The sequence below is a fragment of the Diceros bicornis genome, chromosome 11 (genome assembly GCF_020826845.1).
Source record: "Diceros bicornis minor isolate mBicDic1 chromosome 11, mDicBic1.mat.cur, whole genome shotgun sequence".
Lineage (NCBI taxonomy): Eukaryota > Metazoa > Chordata > Mammalia > Perissodactyla > Rhinocerotidae > Diceros > Diceros bicornis.
Genome location: NC_080750.1, coordinates 6,782,349 through 6,806,273, shown reverse-complemented (window position 1 = coordinate 6,806,273; position 23,925 = coordinate 6,782,349).

Below are 23,925 nucleotides of genomic sequence, written 5' to 3'. Positions count from 1 at the left end.
GTGTGCGCACTTGTGTTAAGAGGGGGTGGTGATAGAGAAAGAGAGCTGGAATAAAAAGAATCATGATTGTTTGTGTGACTTATCTCTGTATTACATATTGCTGCTATTGTTTTTGATGATGATGGTGATCATCCTTAGAATCCAGTCAGGACTACATTATTAAGGGGAAACACACATGCACACACACACACACACACACGCACGCAGAGTTCCTTCTTTCTTGGGTCTTTAAGAACATGGCTTTGATTTTGTGCCTTTGCAAGAGTGGTAAAACTCGCATATCAATTCACATGTAAGCATTGAGTTATTTGAAGTTCCTACACCTGTTACTGTGTTGCTCTGCCAAGTCTCTTTTAGGAATATTGGCAAAAAAGAAAATAATATTTTCTCACATGTATGTGGATGTTTTCCTAAATAGGTCCTCTTCTTTTATGATTCACTCCCTGAGATATTTACTGCTCTTGCCTTTTGTAGTACATTAAAGCAGAGTTTATCGTGGTAAGAATATATTCCTTTTTTAACTTCAAACACTTTCTTCAGTGTCTAAAATACAGTGTTTTCTCAGAAAATATTTTTCAAATTGAACTGAACTCATGATTTGAAGATTTAGTTTTGCATGTCAGGGGTGGTTGGAATTTCATGGTTGTGTTTTTGTTGTTAAGAGAACTTAATAATATTTTTCTTCCTTTGGAATTATTATAATTATACACGGTAGTGCTTTTGGAGTGTACCAGCCTACAGAGGTTTGGAAACTGGAAGAAAAGTCCTGTGGAAAGCCTTGGCTTCGTGCTCCTTTATTGTCGTGAATGAACAGAGCTGTCCTTACCCCTGTGAGCGCTTGAGGGGCCCGTGCTCTCCCCGGAGTTTTCCAGGGTCATCTCATTCTGCCTTGGTGGAAACATGAGGCAAAAGTGCTGCAGGGGTGGATTTGGATGTTGGGTGCTCACATTTTTATCTCTTGTGTTTTGGGAGAAGTTCCCAAGGAAGCTCTGAAAACACTTCTGGTCAAAGGATACCTTAGTTGATCTCAAGCACCTGTCTTAATGGTGACTTCTTCATGCAATCGTGTCCCCTTAAAAGTTTATTCAGGGACTGAATAATTTCATTTATAGAACTGGACAGAAAATGATTTTGAGGTCACTCGGACTCTTTCATGTAATTGTTTCAAAATCTCTATGGCAAAAAGTTTGGAAGATATTTTTGGATGCATTCATCAAACTTCATATTTTATAACTACTTTGAAATTTTAAAATTTTTCCTCTAATACCACCAATTAGAAGAGAAACCTTCTTGCTTATTCCTTGAATGTCAACATTTCCCAGTATTTTGTCTTTAGTCTTCCTACCCCATGGGTCCCATACTACCTAAATTTTAAAAAATTCCTACTATTTGTGCAAAAGGTGCACAAATCCGTGTGGCTTCTCCCAGTCCCTGGGTCCCTCCTCTGCCCTCTTTCTTTCCCCAGGCTGGACTCTGTGACTAGTTTTCTGAGTTACTCTCTCACCAACCTCATTGATTCTTGTGTATGCCTATTCATCTACTACCTACAAAATCCTTATCCATTTTCTCTGCTTTCATATTCATGCAGCTGAATCTACTAAAGAGTAACCACATAAACTTGGACATCGACCACGATAAAAATTTGATCTCCGATTTGACCAGTCATTGTAAAATGCCTCCCTCTTTTGATATGTTTTGCCAATCTTTTCAATTTAACATTCTATTTGTCACATTTCTTGTGTGACCAGTTCAGCCTTTTTGTCCTGTCAGCTAATGACCTCTTGATTTATTGAGAAGATTGTGCCCATCACAACTGTGTTGCAAACTCTCATTATAACTTGTCCTTCTACCTATAAGCTATCTACATCCAGACCAATCTTAAAAGTCTTTTCCCTAAAGTCAGAAGATGTATCCATCCACCCTATCCTTTGGTTCCATAATCTCTCCATTTTGCTGGACTTTACTCCACTTTTCAGGGCCCCAGACAGGCTTCAAACTCATCCTTTCTAAAGTTTCCTTCTCATAAACCTATAGGGATGCTCAGATCTCTCCCATTCTAGTAAAATGTCCCTTAACCCTGGGGTCCCTCTAGTTATTCTCTTTTTTTGTTTTCTCCTTCTCTCATCCAAACTTTACAAAAGAGCTGTCTTCACTTTATTACTTTACTTTAATTTTTCCGTTCTCTGAAATGTGATTTTTATCCCTAACCACCATACTGAAACTTCTTGTATTAAAAGTTAACACATACATATTTTAATTTTCCAAAACCAGCAATCATTTTTCATCCTTATATTACTGGAGTGGACACTGGACATAAAAAGATGTATATTATGATCATTGAATTGCTTTGACATTTAGTTGAATTTTATTTTATGCTAGAAAATTCATAGCAATTTAAATATCTCTACAATTTGATGTTGTTATTTAGGTTTTCAAAGATATAAAACAAGATTTGCAAAGGTACAAAACAATAAGATCATCTAAAACAAAAACTAGAAAACCTATCAGTCCAGGAAAACTACCATAACATGGATTCTATGGAATTTCAGGAGAAGCTATTGTCATTTTTGAAAAGAAGAGTAATGAAGTGATCTAACGGCTCTGCTCCATTAGGAAGCAGTCATCTGCTTCAAGGAGCTCAGAGACTCTAATTGCATCGTGGTTTCGGTTCCTCTTCCCACTCCTTCATCTTTTTCCACTGAATGCTTACAACTTATACAAGGCTAAATCATATATGCGTTATAGTCATGGACAAGACAATTCTTTGGCCTAAAATATATGATAGTCTTTTTACCTTTGACAAAATGAGAAAGATTAGAGACCTGGATGAAATTCTACACTGTAGGTGGCTTCATGGAATGACTTAATAATTGTCACCCACATAATATCTATAAAACCTCTCCTTCCTCTGCCAATCTTTTAACATACTTAAAATTGTAAATATTTGGAGTTTTTATATAACTTTAAACCATAGCCCATTTGTTTGTTTTTACACTGACTCCTCTGTGTACATAACATGAATGGCAGTTAAATAGAGTCCTCTTATTCTATAAAGATTCTTTGAGGATAAGGATGTTTTTCATAAGCTTCTTTTATATTTCAAAATGTTTCCTAAGTTGTTATATTATTCATGGAGTTATTTTTATTACTCTTTTACTATTTAAAATGAAGAAATATATTTTATCTTCTATTATTGCTTATTGCTTATATTTCTTCAGAAACAAAGAAAAACCAAAGTTTCTACTTTCACAACTAAATTCATGACATGCTTATCCTGAGATTAAAAAAAAAAAAAAATCCAGTACTGTGGAACTTTCTACTCAGAGTGCTGTGGCACCGAGGCCTATTGCCCCGTGGTTTAAAGCTATGAAGAGAAACTGATGTTTTCAGCCCTGGGGAAACAGGGTGGACTCTCAGCCAATGGCAGCTTTCTCCGTTAAACCAGTGCCCAAAGAAATACGATCATTTCCTTTAAATACCACAATATGCAAATAATCAGGAAACACTACTTCACAGTAAAGCAGAACTTATCTTGGGGGATAATTATGGGGAAAAACAAAATCCTGATATTCCTTTATATAGCTGTTTATATTACCACAAAATAATGAAATAAATAAAGATTACTTTTTTATTAGGAAGCAAGAGATCAAAATTGTTTTAATGGTTATTAATTGGTAATAAAAAGCTGTATATTTACATGTGCAAGTAGTTTGATGTTCATTGTTAAAAGTGCAAATAGTTATATCAGCAATTGCTTTTTTGAATAACACTTTATATAATGATGATCTATGTATGAGTTGGCTTATAAGTAAATGCAAGTTTGAAAGTGTATTTACACATGTAGACTGGCTTAATTGCCTCTAATTAAAAAAATATCACATAGCTTCAGGCCAACAAAGAGCTTTTTTTTATTATAATGCAAAATAACCATTTTGAGTCTGGTTTTTAGTCATTATCATTCTTTCATGCTTCATGTATTATCCAATAGAGCAATATTATGTAAAACAGAATTTCTAATAGGCATTTTTTGCTTTGTGTAGATCAAAGTGAATGCAATATTTTTTGCATCAAATATGTTTTTATTGATTTTTTTATCTATCCATCAACTATTTATTGATTGCCCACTATGGGCCAGATGTGGTGAGACATCAGAACAGTGGGAATTCAAGATGGAATTCTTCTCAAGCTCAAATATTAATTTGGGACTGTGGATTCCTTCTGTTTGTAATGATATATGCAAAAAAAAAAAGGAATTGAGTCTTAATTTATACTGTTTCCTGTGGAGAAGAGAATAAACTTTTCTACTTAGAAAAAGGGAAAATTTGTTCTTGAAATCATAGAGGAGAACATAAGAATCCTGCATGTTACTGTTAGAGATTCATAGGAATCTTAGCTCCTGGAGCCCACAAAACTCCATTTTTTTCCTTGCTGAGGAAGATTTGCTCTGAGCCAATCTGTGCCAATCTTCCTCTACTTTGTATGTGGGTCGCCGCCACAGCATGGCTGCTGATGAGTGGTGAAGGTCCATGCCCGCTATCTGAACCCAGGCAGCCAAAGTGGAGCGCTCCCAACTTAACCACTAGGCCATGTAGCCAGCCACCCACAAAACTCCATTTTTGAGTTTATTGTGAAGTAATAATGCTAATTCAGCTATAAGCCAAAATATCCGAACATTCCAATTTTTGATATCTTAGAAACACTTAAAAATATTTCTTAGTTTCAACTGAGTCTAAGCACAGAGCTTTTTTCTCATGATAAGGTAATTTTCACTTTAAGAAATACTACAGTAGATTATGAAACTTGTAAGAAAAAACAAAACGTAAATTATTTAGGATGTTAGATTTGTTAGTAAATGGAAATTGTGTCACCACAATTATTTCACAACTATCCTTTAAGAATTTTAGTAACTCTATATTGGAAAAACATAAACTCCTTCTATAGACACCTAAATTTGTTTTTATTAAACACACTTGAGTATTCATATCTATTAACTATTATCTCAGACGGTTCCTGGAACTGATGCTCTAGTCTTTTTGTAGAAAAAATAAAAGGAAATCCCACACCACATTTTATCATCATAATAAATATATTAATACTATCATGATTATTTACTTCTTTCTGGCTTTAAATTTCATTAAGTAATACCATCGTCTTAAAAATGTATTACAGAGGGAAGAAAGCAAAGACATGTCATTTGGTTATCTCGCTAGTGTCAGTTTCCTTTCATCCTGGGGGTCGGGGGGGGAGGGGAGGACACGGGGGAGACAAAGTAGTGTAAGGAGAATGAGGGCTCTGTCTTTCCTGGAGGCGGGGGTACTATTTTATGAATCCAATTTCATATCTATTTTGCCATCTGTCACTAGACAGAAGAGATTTAGGACAGTGGCAAACTCATGTTAAAAATGCTGTCTTGGGATAACAAAGAGAAAAGTTAATGGACATGGATTTACAAATTATTAATGATTTTTCTTGTTATTTCTTGAAAAATGAAAGCTATGCACGCTGCCTGTCTCCCCAAACAGATTGCATTTTATTCCTCTGCAGTTTGTCCATCAGCCTTCACTCTGACAGCATAATCCAGAGCTAATCCAGAGCATTCAGTTTTCCTTGTTGGCTCTCAGGCAGCCTGCTTACACAAATCCTGCTACCTGTTAGCCCTCCTGTGGGTGCCAAACGGCTGCCATGTTAACCTCTGGGGAAGCAGGAAGACCTGCTGATTTAACCCCAACTTCCCTTCCTGTAATCCACAGTAAATAGGGAGGATGTGAACAGGCTAACTGTTTTAATCAGGCCTGGATCCCTTAAAATCTGTTTCATACACAGCTTTAAGAACTCAGGTTATGAACATCCCTACGTAAAATCACATGGCAGTTCCTCCAAAATGTGGGCCCTAAAGAAGCAGATGGATCAGATTCACTGAAACGTCTTAATCTTATAAAGTAGTCTGTGAAAATAAACATATCACTTCCTGGAGCCACATCATTGCTTATAAATACTTCCTGATTGTCAGGATGAGGTCAAAACCGATTTAGGGGCAAAAAAAGGGGAAAGAAAATAACCTCAATTTGGTTATTACAAAGACTCACACTTTGCTAATTTCTAATATGCTTGCCATAATTTACCTTCTCTTTATCCCTTGCCTCCCCCAATATATGTATATGCATACACATTAATTCCTGCTGCATGACAGTGAATCTGAATATTGTTTACAGATTGGTCTCAAATGATTCCAATATGAGCAAATAACTAGACAAAGTTTTCAAATGAGTAAATACAAATTAATTTTGCATGGCATTTAAATGACTCACATTGAATTGATCAAGAATAAAAATGGAGCACTTAAGTAAAAAGCCTTTTAAAAATACTCACTCTCTATTCAAAAAGAGCAACAACACATCACCTCTCCTTGTTGGAATTCAAGGCACATCAGTCTATCTGCTCCTGCAGCATCAACAATCCATAACAGAAAAAATTTCCATGAACACGGCGTCCCAAGGTGCACTTAAAAGTTCCACTAAGCTTAGCCTTCTGAGAAATGTAGTAAAACTTCACGCAGCTCTTTCAATATTGGTAAGGTAAGAGATGCAGGTTAATAGGGAGGAGGGAAGCATAGACCCGTCTCTGGGGAGAGAAGCAGAACTCTACCATAAACAAGTGGTGGGAATCATGGTGATTCTAATGAGGGTCTTTAGTTTTCCTGCATTTAATTGCAGACTTTTCTTTAAGAGCAAGAAGGACCAGGTTTGCCCCCTTCCCACTTATTCCCTCCCACAGAGCAGAAGATGACAGATGAGGAAGTTTCCTTATGCAAAACACACCCAGATGCGGTTTAATGAAGTGTGAATGCACTTGTACACATATAAACACACTCACATCCACACACAACCCTCACTTGATGATTTCTGATCTAGGCAGTTTTGAAATTAAAAATTTTATTCCTATTTAATCATTGTGATGATGGATGTATTTTTGTCTGAATAATTATATCTTAAAATTTATGCAGTAGAAATGAAGACAAGCATTTTGGTTTTTGAATACTCAATAGTTTTGGTAAATAAATCTTTTACTTTTTTCTATTCAACAGTTAATAAATATTGGTATCTATTTGAAAAAAGGACTTTTAATTTTTTTTTCAAACTTTGAAGTTTCAAAAAAGCGTCGTTTTCACCTCTCTCTTTCCATGGTCCACGTTCTTTCTTTTCTTTTACTCTTTTAAATTCCTATTTGTTTTCTTGGTGGTAAAGTTTACCAGGGTGTCAGACAGTAATTTATCATGGAGCATCTGACTTCCATAGCCAAGGTGAGAACAGGGATTAATTGTCAAATAACACCGTATAAGATAAAGCTTGTTTTAAAGCAGACCAATTCTTTTAAGTTCTGTTTGATATGTAGGCAGTTATTAAACTGAAAATTAGAAATAAAATTTGAAACCAGAAAGACAAGATGAAATTGAGGAATTTGGCCACTGGAGTAAAAGTCTTCAAAGTCTTCCATAAGATTATATTGATCACTACTAAAATGTGTTTGAAAGACATCTTTATTACAGCGCCGACTCTAAGTTCCCATGATGAGATGTGCTGGGGCTTTAATCTTCGGATTGTCAAAGGGCGATAATGGGCTCACTCACTGGGAGCAGAGCCTGAGGCCAAGAAATAAGCATTTGGGTAAAGGGAGGTGAGTGGACAGGGTGGCTTAGAGAAAAGCTGGTTGATCTGGGATGCAGCCCTCGGGGGAAGAAAAAGCGGCAGAAGAGAGAGGATGGGGAGTGAACGTTTTGGGAGAAAAGGAACTTAAGGTATCTATGTAAACGAGTTGAGAAGAGAAGGGAAAGAGAGAATAAAAAGAGAAAAAAGGAGACAAGGAAGAAGTCTGCGGCAAGAAGTTGACAAATAGATATATCACATATGGACTGAAATAATCACAGAACTTTCAGAAACTAGTTAGTAATGTAATCATTGCGCCAAGTTTAAATCATTTAACAATATGTATCATTAGGAATTTTAAAGACATATATACCTTAACATATACCTGCAAAATACAAGAAAGATCCCTCAATAGTTACACCAAGGCACAGAGGTTAAGAGCATGAGCTACAGAGCAGGCCTGGCCTGGTGTGAAACTTGGCTCCACCACCCACGAGCTGGGTGGGCAGGGAGACACTTATTTTCTATCCTTCCTTCTCCTCTTCTCTAAAATGGGGAATCCTGTCCCATGATGGTGCTGTTCAAACTATTTGAAATAATATATATGTAGTGCTTCAGATGGAGCCTGGCATAGAGAACGCACTTGGCGCAGTTGAGCAATTACTCCTGAGTGCAAATGCACTTAGCCTCATTTAAGCTTCCCGTGTTAGGACTCTGTAGTCAGGAATCAAAGGTTGGTATTTTGTTAACGAAAATTTCAAGTTGTTTCGGGTTCATATTAGATGGAATATTTAGAATCTCCATATCAGAATTTTATCCAGAGCTCTGGACCTTTAGAAAAGAGCTCAGATTCTTTGGGCTACTGAGTAAATTGATTTAAAAACACTCATATACTACCTTGACCTGAGATTCTTCAGGGCTTAAGTTGACCTGTTTTTTGTTTGTATTTGACTTATTTACTCAGTGAAGAACACACTATTTTCAGAACGGTTGTAAGAAATGCCGGGATGCATTGTTAAAGCTATATGTGAAATAGAAATACAAAAAACTCTAGAGCCACACTGAGAAAGGCAGCTTCATGGGTTTCTATCTGGTTTTTATGATATAAGCAACTTCAGCGTGCAGGCATGCTGTTTAGAATACGTTGACTGCTATACAATTGATCAATATGTTGTAAACAAATACTGAAAATGTTAGGTCATTTTTGATCATCTTTCCTTTCCGAAGTACCAGCTGTCAGATGCCATCTGGTTATTGATCATGCTCCTTATCAGCTCTGCACATTATGGGATGTTTGTAGTTGGAACACAATCTAAACAATACTGACCTAATTCATTGACCTTTGAAATCTGGGTCTAAATGGCAGTGAAACAGGAAGACTGATCACGCTTAAAGAAGCCTTTAACTTGGTCTCACTCTCTGGTGAAATTTGAAATGATCACAGGCCAGAAGGTAAACCAGATAGTACAATTTACCTGATGGAAAAGGAATGTTCACATCCATGAGAACAGAATTTGAACTTGAAATTTTTAAGTCAATTATTTTTTCAGAAAAGAAGAACTTTACTCATTTATTAGAACTAATATGAGGAGACTCATGTGTCAGAATTTTGCCTCTTCCTTCAGCCAACGGATAAAGAGAGGACCCTGGAACGGTCTGAATAAAATGTGGCTGATTTTCTTTTGGGATGAAATATCTCAAAAACGTAATTAAAGCTTTTGTGGTTTGGGGCTTTTAGAACAAAAATTCGTCTAATACTTGGAATACACGTTACTCAACAAACACACATAAATCTTTTTACTAAATGAATTCTAAGTTCATATTTAAAAATATAAAAGTAATCACAAATTAAAAACAGAAGAGAGAAAATTCTAAAGTAAGTAGAGCCAATGAACTAATGGGAACCTTTAATGAAGACATTTCTACATCCATCACCCCGCCAAGCACTTTGACACGTACCCAATTTGGCTTTTTTAAGTGAGATCATACTTATATGTAACAGTTTTAAAATTTATCTTAACATCATTGCTTTTATTACCTAAGAGTATTCTTTTGTATAAATGTACCAATAAGTAATTAACCAGTTCCCTTTTGAAGGATAACATTGTTCTCCAGTTCACTACTTCGACCATTCAGATGCATACTCTCTTTGCATCATTTCACACTTATTTCCTTAGGATAAATTCTTAGGGGTGAAATGAATAGGTTAGATAGTATCCATGTTTAAAACTTCAATATACATTGCTATATGACCCTTTAAAAAGAGTATTAATTTATACTTCAACTTCCTTTGCACAGGATTATTAGCTTCCATATTCCATTACATTAATTACTTTCATTCCTTTTATTGTTTTCTAATCTGACAAAAAAAAGAGAGAGATATTTTATTTTTAGTTTACATTTGTTTGACTATGAGAGTGACAATGTTTCAGGTCTATTGGCCATTTTATTACTTTTTCTGACTCCTCTGTTTGCTATTGCCCACTTTTCCAATGAGTTGTGAAACTTTTTCTTGTTTATTAGTGAGAACATTTTATATAGTAAATATATTTCAACTTACATATAAGATAAATATATATATTTAGATAGTAAATATAGTTTCATTATATATTGCAAGTATTTATCCTTTTTTTAATTTTTACTGTGTTTTTTGATTTCTAGGTTTATTCCATTGTGATCAGGGAATATGGCCTATGAAATTTCCGCTTTTTGGATTCTCTTGCAGTTTTCTTTGTGGTATAATGTACAATCATCTTTTAATAAATATTAAACACTTAGAAAAGAAAATATGTCCTCTGTTAGTTATAGATGGAATCTAATACATCAATCTTACATTATTCAGATATTCTATCTTTTATCCCTTTTTATTTACATAATAAGACAGACATTGAGTGGGAAATTCTCTCTACAATTATATATCTAAAAATTTCCAAAGACTAAACAATTGCTAGCAATATTTGCATTATATTTTGATATTGTTACTAATTACTGAAAGTTTATGACTGTTATGCTTTTATTTAGGAAGAATCATAGTGCTTTTATCTTAAAATAACTCTCTTGGACATAAATATTTCTCCTTAAATTATTCTTTGATTAATATTGTTTGCTAGATCTTTGAAAACTTTTACTTTATCTCCCCCATGGCATTTGGTTAGGGACACTTCTTTTATTTGCTTAGTATTTCTGTATGTATCTTCTAAAGTAAGGCACTGTTCTAGTGGTTTGTAGGTGGCACTCTTGGTGGATTAGGATAATGTCAAAAATGAGGATTAGGGTAATGTCAAAAAATGCATTTGAAACTATTATTATTTTTATTTATGTGTTAGACAATATTATAACTGACATAATTGAAAGATTATTTTCTGCTGCATAATTAGAAGATCTGTGGAGACAATAGCATTTGAAATGAGTTTCTTTGGAAAGTGGATTATGATCATAGAGACATATGGAGGACACTTTCAATGGGAAGAAGAAAATGAGTAGATTTGGAAGATCAGACATCAGGTGTGTTCAGAGAATTGGGAATAATTCAGTTTGTTCAGACGTGAAAGACAACATAGGGGAGTTGTAGAAAATAGTGTTGAATGTGCATAAATGAAAAGATTTAACATATTTCTAATTGTTACATTAATTACCAAATAATATAATAGTAATATGCTCCTTGTCAAATAGCCAGGTATGTTAAAGGTAACTCATGAAAACCTAAGGTTTGTTTTAATAAATAAAAGAGTTCTAAAACTTATCTAGAATGATAAACATAAGAACGTATATTTAGAAAAAAATTGCAATGATAAAACACAAAATACAGATGAATAGTTTAAACATTTTAGTAGTGATGTTGAGAACAGGAGATCAATCCACTAGGATTCCTTGAAATAGACTGATTGGGCTACAGAAGACACTAGAGTTGAATTGTGAAGGGAAGGATTATTTGATAAATAGTACTAGCTGGCCATTTGAAAAAACATAATCTAAGCCCTAACATTTCACATCTTATATAAAAAAATCAAGTCAAATCAAATAGTTTAAAAATATAGAAACACTTAAAAATAAATAAAATGTAATAACTATCTAATTTTTATTTTGGGGAGAAAGAGTAAGCATAGGACTGGCAAATTTTAGAAGCAACTGAAGTCGTCTTAGATTTGAATGTGTTCTTGATGGCAATAGGATTGATATAGACAAACAGGGAGTAAATAAATAGAATATAATTAAATAGGATTATGAAGGAAGGAGAGTCCATTTTGGACGGCAGCAGTTGAGTAAAGCACATCTGGATCAGAACCGGTCCTTAAGGGAAGAAGAGGATTTGTTCAGAAGAGGGGAAGTGGACAGGAGAGGACTCTGGACTGACCTGGAGCCACTGAAGACATTGGCAGGGCAGAGTGATCCTACTGGGCTGTTGGGAAGAGCTGAGAGGTCAGATTAAGAAAGGCCTTGAGAATCAATCTCAGGAATGTGCACTGATGGTACAAAATCATTTAGAAGGTGTTGTAGAAAATTAGGCATGAAATCAAGATGGGGAGAAACTTGGTTTATTTTTGTTTTCCATTATTCTCTTTCTATTTGCTTACCCTGTGTTTGCCTTTTCAATGTAAATCTCCAGAGAGGAAAAGCCAAAACTTTCTTTCCACGAAAATCTCTTTATGACCCTGTGTTCTGAGTGGGAAAGACAGGATATACTCACAGCAGCTGAATCAACATTAGAGACAAATGCTAGCAGATGAGCAAGCGCTGGGCATAACTGTCTTGTGCTGGTCACACCATTTCCGATTGAATGCATTTCCAGCAAACAATTCCGGCATTGCACAAGATAAGATTGGTTTTGCCACAGCTTGTAATTTCTAAACTAGCAAGACCTTCTCCCTGGAATGAAACAAGGGGTAATGCTTCTTGGCGTTCACTGCTGTTGTTGATTATGGCGCTCTCTCTCCTCTCCTCCGCCCTTTCATTGATGATTCCGGTTCTAGGTCTGATGACTCAACTGGCTCGTGACAGCTGCACTGCAACGAAATGGTGGGGAATGGTGAGATCTGGGATCCATGTTTATAAAGAGAACTTGCTAAATTCTAGAAATGATCAATAAAATAGCCAATATGATAGCTGTGTATAAATATAATAGCTAAACCAGTAATTTACACGCATCTTATTATTTAATCTTTAAAACAACCAACCCACTGAGGTAAGTATCCATGTTACATATGAGAAAATTGAAGCTTATAGATCACTTGCCAGGATCGCAGCCGTGGCCGTGGCAGAGCAAACATTTGAACACAGGCGGTGCAGCTCCGAGCCCCAGGCTCTTAGCCACTGCATCATAGTGCATCCACTGCTCACTGTGTGCCGAATCCTCCTTATTTGTCAGGATTCAGTTAAATCTTACCTTTTCTTGGAAGACTTCTCCAATCCCTCACCTGGATTTACTCACTGCTCTTTAGGCTCTCAGTAAATTTTACTTGTACCTTTACTATAACACGTGTCATACCACAGTTTAATCTGTCTTATAGTTTTAAAACAAGGATTGTAAATTGCAGACTGAACTGAGCTGATAGACCACTTTGATTTACTGGCAAAATGTTTTAAAAATAGTGTATTAGGAATGCCTCTGCATGGGGCGTGCACTCCACAGTTGTTTAGAGGTCCTATACTCCCTCATGTCTTACACTTAGCTAGTTCCTGAATTTGTATTTCCTGCCTGTCCTCTCGAAGGCTTTGTGGCTGAGCTCTGTGGCCTGTGTATTTCAGCTGACCCTCTATGTATTCTCCATTCCGTTCTTCTTCCTTCACCCCTCCCCAAACCTCACTACCAGATTTAAAGCTCTCTGAAGTCAGACCCTATATTTTGTTTACCTTTTTGCTTCCATCGCCATATGCCACAGTGCCTGGCATACAGTTAGCATTAAACAAAAGATAGCTTTTTAAATCTCTTGGCTTGTTTTTCCTCAGTGCTTAGGATTATGTAAAACCTCTGTAAAAATAGAAGTGCTCTAACTAAATGTTTCTAAGAAATTTTTGAAAGAACATTATTAGCATTAACCTTGACATAAACCATTTTAAAATAGCTTAGATGGCATTTGTAACTCATTTCCTTAGAACTTGCTTTTGTTTAAAAACACATAAACAAATTAAGGAAAACCTTTTCCTTCGGCAAAAATGATCACATTTTGTCAAATGTCTAATAGTAATCTCATCAAATAGTTATTTGAGGAGCACTATTTTTTCAGAGCACTTTATGAGTCTAGATACAGTCATAATGGTTTCGAGTCATTATTTCCTATCTGACAGCATGTTATTTTCCTAATCTATAGTAGCATTCAACTCGGAAAAGAACCACATTAATACCACGTTGTTATCTGTAAATTACAAATCAAGTCAAATCTTTTAAAAGATCATGCAATAGTCTTCAAATTTTTTTTCTTTATTGAAGTCAAAACCAACATTTTAAATTTGAAAGTTGTTAAAATCACCCCAACCCCCTTGTTTTTATACGAAAGGCAGAATCAGAAAAGATCATAAGGTTAAATTGCTTATAATCATTTTTTTGAAGGAAACTCAGCCCTAGGATCAATATTTACAACATTCTAGCAATAATTCTATTCTGAAGTAGATTTACATAGTAGATTATGTTCATTATCCAGCTGTACTGGAATATAAAACTATCTCAAACTAAATATGTTTTTAATGTGTTACTTCTAAAAATTATTATATAGCTCAAATTATTATTTAGTTATTGGACAAAAACTGAATTTTTCGAGATATGATTAAGACAATACGCTGACATAAAGGAAATAGGAAATGTTATATGTACTACAGTTGAACGTGGGCAGTAGTGTTTAATCAAATCTTATTGCATATAATGCAGAATCAAGAATTTTTGTGTGTTGCTCCATGACATCCATTCACAGGTTCTGGTACCAGCTTCACTTGCTGTGAACGTTTCACGAGATACTCCTCAACAGATGATCTCACTTCTGTGGGATGTAGCAAAGGTTTTTAGTTCTAAAGAGAGGAATGCAAATTCATAAGGCCTATACCTTGGACATACTTTTAACGGTTTGCGTTTAAATGAGACCTACTTCACTGATGGAAACGAATCATAGTTTTTCTTTAAATCTTGGGGCAGGGGCCGGCCCGGTGGCGCAAGCGGTTAAGTGCGCGCGCTCCGCTGCGGCGGCCCGGGGTTCGCTGGTTCGGATCCCGGGCGCGCACCGACGCACTGCTTGGTAAGCCATGCTGTGGCGGCGTCCCATATAAAGTGGAGGAGGATGGGCACCGATGTTAGCCCAGGGCCGTCTTCCTCAGCAAAAAAGGAGGAGGATTGGCGGATGTTAGCTCAGGGCTGATCTCCTCACAAAAAAAAAAAAAAAAAAAAAAAAAAAAAAAAATCTTGGGGCAAACCATTTAAAAAATATGAAATTAAAGCTGCACAGTGATTGTCATGCATGGCTGGCAGCAGAAACCTCTTCAGCCTTTGAAATACCCTGCGATTGGTGTTCATGTGGATTACATTTTAATATTATGCTGGAAGCTTAATTATAAAGGATTATTAGCAGATCATAAGAGGACTACAATGAAATAGGGTTGTGCAGAGCGGAATATTATTAGCTGTCTAATCTTCAAGTCATATCGCCCTATAAGTTGACACTTTTTTCTGTGTGAACTGTAGACTGGGTTTATAAGGGCTACCAGTTTTTTCCCCTGACATTTTTAGTAAAAAGTCTGTCTCTGCATTGGTGTTGGTTTGAATGTTTCATTGCCTGATTATTTGGTGGGTTGGATTGCTCCTAGTCATGTTCTATGGTCCTTAGAAGTTGGGCTTCCTAATGTGATCCCTCAAAAGCTGCTTGTGGACTTACCGTACTGGCTAACAATTGTCGGCTGATAAAAGATGAGCAGTTCTCTATTTTATTTCTTTGGTGAGGGTAAAAACTAAAATAAATGAATTTTTTAAAGCCCTTGGGATCCCCATTTAAAATCTTGCAAATCTCACAGCAAAACTGCAATTAGGCAAAGAACCAGTGCTGCCTATTACACTTTTCAACAGATGATAGGAGTAGCCAGGCATAAGCAACTCTGTTTTTTATAATGCGGGTGCAGCATTGTCTTAAAATAGCACTTATGTTGACTTTTGTCATGTTAACTGTGGGAACTTCGGGGGGGAAATACATTTAGGTACTTGAAGACTATAAGTTAAAAGATAAGGCCAACTGATATTGTGAGCAGCGTGCCTGAGAGGTAAATTGCATGGAGAAACGAAACATGACAGGCTTAGATAAAACACTTATTATGATTAATTCCAGAAGTAGTAACAAGCTCATTTCTTTCTGCAGCCCCAGGAAACCTCACTTTTACCTGATAATGTTTATGGCTCCAGCTCTCTCACCCAACGCCCTACACTTTCTTAATGGCAGGGTACTAATCTGTGAAACATCAGGACTCGAGGAATTCTTGCTTCTCTGATTTTCACCTTTCTTTAGAAGATTTACAAATCATTACTGTCAAATTCCTACATCAAGAGCTTGAAGGAGGTAGGCCAGAGGTCCAATATTCACCGAAACAGAGACCTAATGTCATTTGTTTCCTTGAGCATAGGTGGGTGTCACCTGCTATTGGTTCTTGGAATGTGTAGAGGAATACAGTAAAGTGACTTCACCTGAGTTATTGCCAAGGGCAACAAATGAGATAGATTACCCAAATCAATATTTGGGAACTTATTTTGGGCAAATAAGATAGGCAGCTAGAGATGCAAATTCACAGTACTGTTAACCTCCCCAGAAGGCAAATTCATGGGCTTTTATTTATATCAAACATAATGATGTCTACATCTTCTTAGAACTATAGAATTCTGAAGTTGGGAGAAAATGTACAGGTCTTAGAATATGACCCACTACAAATCTATTACACTTTTGACATTTTCACCCATGAGAAGAAGCTCATCACTTGAGGAATCACTTTGATTTTCCAAATAGCTTTATTCTTATCCTGTTCCAGCTAGTGTTGATCTGACATCTGTTGCTATATAAATTTGGCCTGCTTGTTCTAGTTTGGCACCTTGACGCTGTCCAGAAAAAGTAGAATCCTTCTTTGATAAAGCAACTCTTCAAAACCTATCAAAGTTTCTGTAAGGTACGTCTTATAGTTGCAGAAAATTTCTAGTTCCTTCAACTACTCCTCAAATGAAACGGTCTTTGAAAACTTATTTAAGAAAATGCACCATTATTTTAGTATCCCACTTAAAACATAGCATTCAAAGTGCAATGGAAACTGTAATTTACCTAATGAACTTTAAATTGTACGTTGCCTTTTTGTGTAGTCATTTCTTAGTTTCTCATATTCAATCAAGTAGAGAGGCATCAAAAAAAACCCTATCACTATTTTTAAAAACATATATTAAGATCTGCTCCTGTTAAAACAGGCCTCCATTTGAGTTTTGCTTTTTAAAAAAATTACATCTAGGACTTTAAAATTAATCTCATTAGTATGGTCCAAATGTTCCAACCTACTGGGATCTTATTTAAAGTCTTCCCTCCAAGTTCATATTAATGTGTTAATTACCAGTCTTTCATCTTAATTGTACCTCTATATAATCAAATCAAGTACATATTATGCTTCTTGGCACATAGCAGGCTTTCGGTAAACATTGCACACAAGCTGCATGAAAATAAAAAAAGCTTATTGGGTCTTTTTGTATCTTTAGCTCTTAGAAAAGTGCTGGTATATTGGCACATAGAAAGCAATCAATAAATATTTGTAGAATAAATGGACAGATGCATGAAAAAGTGTGATGTCAGAATATGGGAATGGAAACTCATAAATAGTGCAGTAGGTAGAAGGAACTAAAAGCCCAAGAAAGTAGATGTGCACACCCATGTGCGTGTGATCTCGCTCATTTCCAACGACATTAAATTCACTTGAAAGACGGTAGTCCAGAGAGATGGTTAACATCAGGGAAGTCAAAGAGGAGGTTGTTAGTATTTTTCTTTGTTCGTTCCCTTTCATTAAATCATAGCATGGAAGAGGCCAAACGTCTTAACTGTCTTCATAATTTCCCCTGGCTCAGGAGTAGTAGGAAAATTCCCATGGCGCCAGCAGGGTATGGAAGTTTCAGGGAGAGCTGACAGACACTAGACCACTTTATTTGGATTTCGCCAGCTTTCCATTTATACCGTCTTTCTGTTCCAGGATCCAGTCCAGGACACCACGCTCAATTTAGTCATTATATCCCCTTAGTTGCCGCTGGTCTGTGACCGTTTCTCAGTCTTTCCTTATTTTTCACAACTGACATACCTGAGAAGGACTGGCCAGCTATTTTGCAGAATGTCTTTCAGTGTGGGTTTGTCTGATGTTTTCCTCAGGATTATACTGTGAATTTATTCCATTTTAATCTAAACATTTGTATAAGTTTCTTGATAATTTGATATATGTATGATTATATATATATATCGCTACCTTCCCCACACAGTGGGCCTACCCCTTCCTCCCTATATAATTTTTTCTTTTTCTAGTTGAAATACATCAAATAATACCCATTTAATCAACCGAACAAAATAACCTAACAATAAAACAACATGCAATTCCCTACCCCTGAATCCGCAATTATCTTTTTGTTTTTAATATTTTTCCAAAGACTCAATTCTATTTGGGTTTCAGCTGTTCTGCTCTTTGGTTTCAAGACTCTTGGATCATCAGACTTCCCTTCCAACTGATGTTCATAATATCTCCTGTGCACGTGGATTGATTTCTTTAGCTATCTCTGGTATAGTTAGAGTTTACTTTTATGCTCATGTATAACTTTTATGACCTTTCATCTTCCTTGGTCACTCACTATTTTAGAATTTCTAGTTTTATCTTTCTTTCAGTCAACATAAGAATATGCCATTTTAGAGACCAGGACACATTATTTACTATAGATGGCAATTTTTTTTTCAGTTAGTTGAGTTCTGAGATGAGAATCCCTCTTTGCCAACATTCTTGCCATTTCATTTTTCTCTCCTGTTCTTAATTATACTTAGTTCTTCATTCACCAAATACTTTTGGCTAGCAAATACTTTTGGCTAGCTATGCGCTAAGAGCTATCAGGATACAAAAAATGAATCAACTAGATATCATACCCAAAAAACTCACAGTCTACAAAAGGAGATTAGATATATGCAAAAATAAACGTGATAAATTGCACAACATGACGGTTATTTGCATCGTCAGTGGACATAAAGCATTGTAAAACTTGTAATGGGTGTAGAGACCATTGAGGACTGTGATGAAGATCGTGTTTGAGGTGGGCTGCGAGGTGCTTGGATAGAGAAGAAAGAAACCACATTTCAGTTCAAGTGAGTAGCAAAAGATAATAATAGGAGCATGAAAATGTATCCTTTATTCAGAGAACAACAAATTATTCATTTTGGCTGGATCGTAGATTGAATAAAAAGAAGTAGCAAGAGGGCCGGCCCCGTGGCTTAGCGGTTAAGTGTGAGTGCTCCGCTGCTGGCGGCCCGAGTTCGGATCCCAGGCGCGCACCGACGCACTGCTTCTCCAGCCATGCTGAGGCCGCGTCCCACATACAGCAACTAGAAGGATGTGCAGCTATGACGTACAACTATCTACTGGGGCTTTGAGGGAAAAAAATGAATAAATAAAATAATAAAAAAAAAGAAGTAGCAAGAAAACAGTTTGCAATGATATGTTGGGATCAGATGAAAGGTAGGTCTTAATGTTTAGGCTAAGAATTTTGGGTTTTTTATTGATGATATTGGAGAAACATCAACGATTTTGACCTGGAGGGTGTCACAATCAGAAGCCAAGATGGCTTACAAAATGGAGACTCTAGAGTCTGGAAAAGAGTTGGAATGCTTTTTGGGGAGATGGAAACCATGAGGCTTACACTTCAGGTTAGGTTGTTTAGGTTAGGGAGCAGTGAGGCTCAGAAACAAAGAAGTGTTTCTGGGTTGTAGAGTTGGGATGGATTCAAGAGATGAGGGGGGAGGATTATCAACACAGCTGATGTGCAGCAAGTATGTAACAATATGAGAGTAATGTTGTTGTATTGAATACTGCTTGATAAATATCGCTTCCCTGAGGTACTCAAGTGTACCCGATTCACTGGGTTCCTGACCCCACTCCAGTTCTAGGACACTCACAATCCAACAGCTAATGGGGTAACTGCTGGAGCATAGAAGGCCACTGGGACCTGATGGTGGGTGCCTGTTCAGTACTGCTTATGAAATAGTTTGAATATCACCCTTGATATGTAGGAATTATTAAAATTAAGTTCAGAATACAGTTTCTCGACTCTTGCCTCCTTAGCTTTCTCAGAAATGAAATTATCAGCAAATCAAAGCAAAGCAAGACAAGGCGGGGATTTATCAGATGCTCTGCTTTTAGCAGAATGAGACTTCCAGTTGTCATCCAGAGGTTGACATTTTCAGTCATAAATATATCATGCTTACGTGTCAGCTTTGTAATTGCAATTAGGAAAATATCAATCCTGTTTTCTATCCCATCAGATCTGTTGGTAACTGTAGCAGTTTAGTCATCATAATACTTAAAATTTTTATACTAGCTGTGATGTCCTTTTGTCTTTGAATAAGAAATTTTAGGGAAAAAAGTATAAATCAAAATGATAAGAATTACATAAATTTAAAAATTCAATTAGCTGCATTATTTGTTGCCAGTTTAGCTGTTATAATTGTCAGGAGATACTCTGAACTAGATGCATTAAAAACAATACTCTGCAAATTTTTCCTGCTTCTTGAAAAATCTTAAACATATTTGTTATTCTCTTTGGGTGCCAGTTGTTCCTGTGAAACAAGAGTGGTTATTACCTGTTAGACCAATGCAGAAAGTAGTGCTTGAAGAGGCGAGGAAAGTAGGAAGTTACAATGATTCAGTAGGGTCTTGGTTCTACTATTTCAATCTATTGGGAAGTTTTTGTGTTCTGAAATATCATGTATTAAATTTGCATATCTATGATTAAGTATGGAATCTCTGATTCTAGTTCACTCTTCCGTGAAGCTCAAATGCAACACATTGAAAGGAGTAAATATAACACTTACTTTTGAAGTGATGATTACAAGAGCAATCCACAGTTGTTGAATTAATTTATCATTCATGTTTTATGAAAACTATATTTGAAAAGCTTTTAATGTAATTTTATTTATTTTCAAGAGGCAAGTGAAATTATTTTTTATTTTAAAGGAATCTAGTGCAGACTTATGATTAAGTGTGTCCTGTTTTAGTTTAATTCAATTATTAAAAATATATTAAATTCCTACCATGTTCAAGACACAATTCTGGGCACTTCAGAGAAGATGAGGGGGATAAGATTTCTACGTGAGGGGAATACAGTAAAAAGAGAAATACACAAAGAACTTTAGTACTAGATAGATGTGAAAATATGTTGAAATACACACACACAAAGGACATTGTGGATTCAAGAAGAAAGAACATCCGTGCATTTGTGGGAATGATATAAACAATATCTGTTTTGAGCAATTAATTTTTTGCCAGGCATTGTGCTAAATACTTCACAGGGATTTATTTTTGACAATATTTTCATGAGATAGGTACAACAACGTTGCTATTTTATAAACGAGGAAACCAAATCTTGGAGAAATAAAGTAACTTCCCTGAGGTTCTAGTATAGTAAGCAGAGGAATGAAGATTCAAACTTAGATGAGATGATTTCAAAGCCCAAACTGTTTACCAGTTTATTCTCTTACCTTGATTCAAGTTTCAGGAGAAGCTATAGTTGAGAAAAGTCAGGGTACAGGACTCGATATGTATTAAGATCTTCAAATTCCAGGCCTGTCACTCAGGCAAACCATCTGAATAAGGTAAAGCACGTTAGAAAAAGGAAATCTTTATTTATGTGTTTATCTATTTATTTTTGTATCAGAAATAAGCTTTAGAGATATTGGCAATTAACTGGTATATCTAGAATAAAAATAAGATTTCCTGGCACTTATTTCTATTAAGCTAAATCTCCAGAATTCTGAACAAGAGAATGACTCTGAAAATCGTCTTCATGAGATTGGGCTGAACAGTAGAATGCAGGATTTTATATATCTCAATAAAGGTGTTATTGATAAGTGCCACACATATAAAATAGTAAGGAGGAAGCTTGAATTTAATTTTCCTCTCTAAAAGCATTATAAATTATATTATTGCTAAAAATAATATAGAACCAACTTATGTGAAAGAAGGATAAATATAGCAATTTTCAAATTTTTTTTGAGTTGCTTTTCAATAAAAAATAAAAGGGAAGTAATTTGATCAGAAAAGAGAAGCATTGCTAGAGGAATAATAAGAAGAAAATCACTCATTAATATCAAAAACTTCTCTAGACTGTATTAATTAAAGAGAAGAAAAATAGTTTAATTTGCAGTGTTAAACTATTAATAAAGTCCTGCAGTGATTATGAATTGGGTATTGTCTATATGCCAGGACTATTTTAGGCACTGGAGGTAGAATAACAAACAAGACAAAGTCTCCACCCTCCTGAGGTTTATATGAATAAATAAATATTAAGGAATATAAATAAATAAATAAACGATCACACCAGGTGGTGACAGGGCTGTGGATAAAACTAAAGCAGAGGTGAGAGGAATGGAGAGTTACTCAAATACACGGAGGGGGCGGAACTTGAAATTCTAAGCTGACACGTGATCATGCTATTTTTTGCTTCCATGTCTTCACACATTCCGTGATAAGATATGTGACTAAGGAAACATCAGGATCAGAGGACACGAAGAGCCATTTGCCTCTGGGGCATGGGATTGTGTGATTTCACAGTAATTATGTCACTGACACTGTCAGATTTGGTTGTGTCTAGATCAACTGAGCTTCGGTGCATTAAAACCATCCATTTTCTTGTAGTGGAGATATTTAGAAATTTATTAGTCCATTAGTTCTTAGGTGAAGGGCTAAAATGTTACTATCCAGAGAAAGCACTTTATTTTAAGTGACAGCAGGAGAGAGTGAGATTAATATGTAGAGTCATCAGTCAGAAAGAAATGTGGGGAAAAAGTAAGCAGAGATGTGGGATAGTTAGTAAAATAATTTGGTTAATGTTTGTATCTACTTAGGACTAACTTCATATTTCTGATGGCAAGAGATTTCCTGTGACCAATGTCATTTGAAGAGATTGATTTAATATTTCTCTTTGGAAGGTATCACTACTGGAATTCTTGAAATCACTAGAATAGGGATATATCATCATATATGTCTATAGATAGTGAAATACTTTATCTAATGGAGATGTTGTAGGTAAAACAGAGCAGAAGAGAAAGATACAATGTGATTCTTATTTGGAGTGGGCGTAGATCCAATTGGATGGAAGGATAGAATAGCTAAAAATTTTCTATGGCAGGAATATTTTAGAAGTTATTTATTTAAGGAATGGAATATACAATTTCTGATTTCCCTCGTTTCTCACAACAGAGTGCATCAATTAATTAAGGGGAAAAAAAGAAAAAGAAAATAGTAGAATTATAAAGGAGTAGTGCTTTATAGCAAGTTGTTGACCAGATGCTGGGCATCTAAGTGGGTATGACTAGTGACAATCTCGGTGACCCAAAGCCTCACAGAGGTCTGAGTTCCCTCCTTGTGGATTGTCCTGCCTAAGAGCTCTTAGCTAATTGGTGGGCAACCTACATGTACAACAGTCAACTCAGGAAAAATAAACTATTTCATGTTGAGTTTTTAAAATAAATTAATTTTTTCCTAAAATACAATATCTGCAACTACACATGAGTTTTGTTTTATTATTAACATCTTGATATATTTTAATAAAATTTCAGAAATCACAAAATATCAGATTATAATAATGCACTTTTAGAAAAAAAATGTTCTGTAAGATGCTTGGAAAGCTGGATTGTTTTGCCTTTCGTTATTTGGTTTTGCAAGCTATTTGCCTGCAAAACAAGTCTTATTTCATGGTACCTCTCATCAGTATACTCTTTAAAATAACAAACATTTATATTACAAATGAAACAAAAAGTAGTTTAACGTGAAAACTTAATTGAAATAAAATTTCATCAACTATTTTTGTCTTCTGGGCTATAGTAGTAGGGTATACATTTTATTTAGAAAGTAACCGTTTGTATCAAAATCAGTTGCTTAGTTGAGCTAATATCAAAATCAGTAAGTGCTTGGTTGCAGTTACACCTGGTGACAGGTAAGTCCATGCCCAGCATCCCTCCTCCTCACCCGACCGGTCCAGTGGAACAGTGGTCTCCAACGGAGGGATGTACTCCCTGGGAGTGTGTATGAGGACCCACTGGCTGGG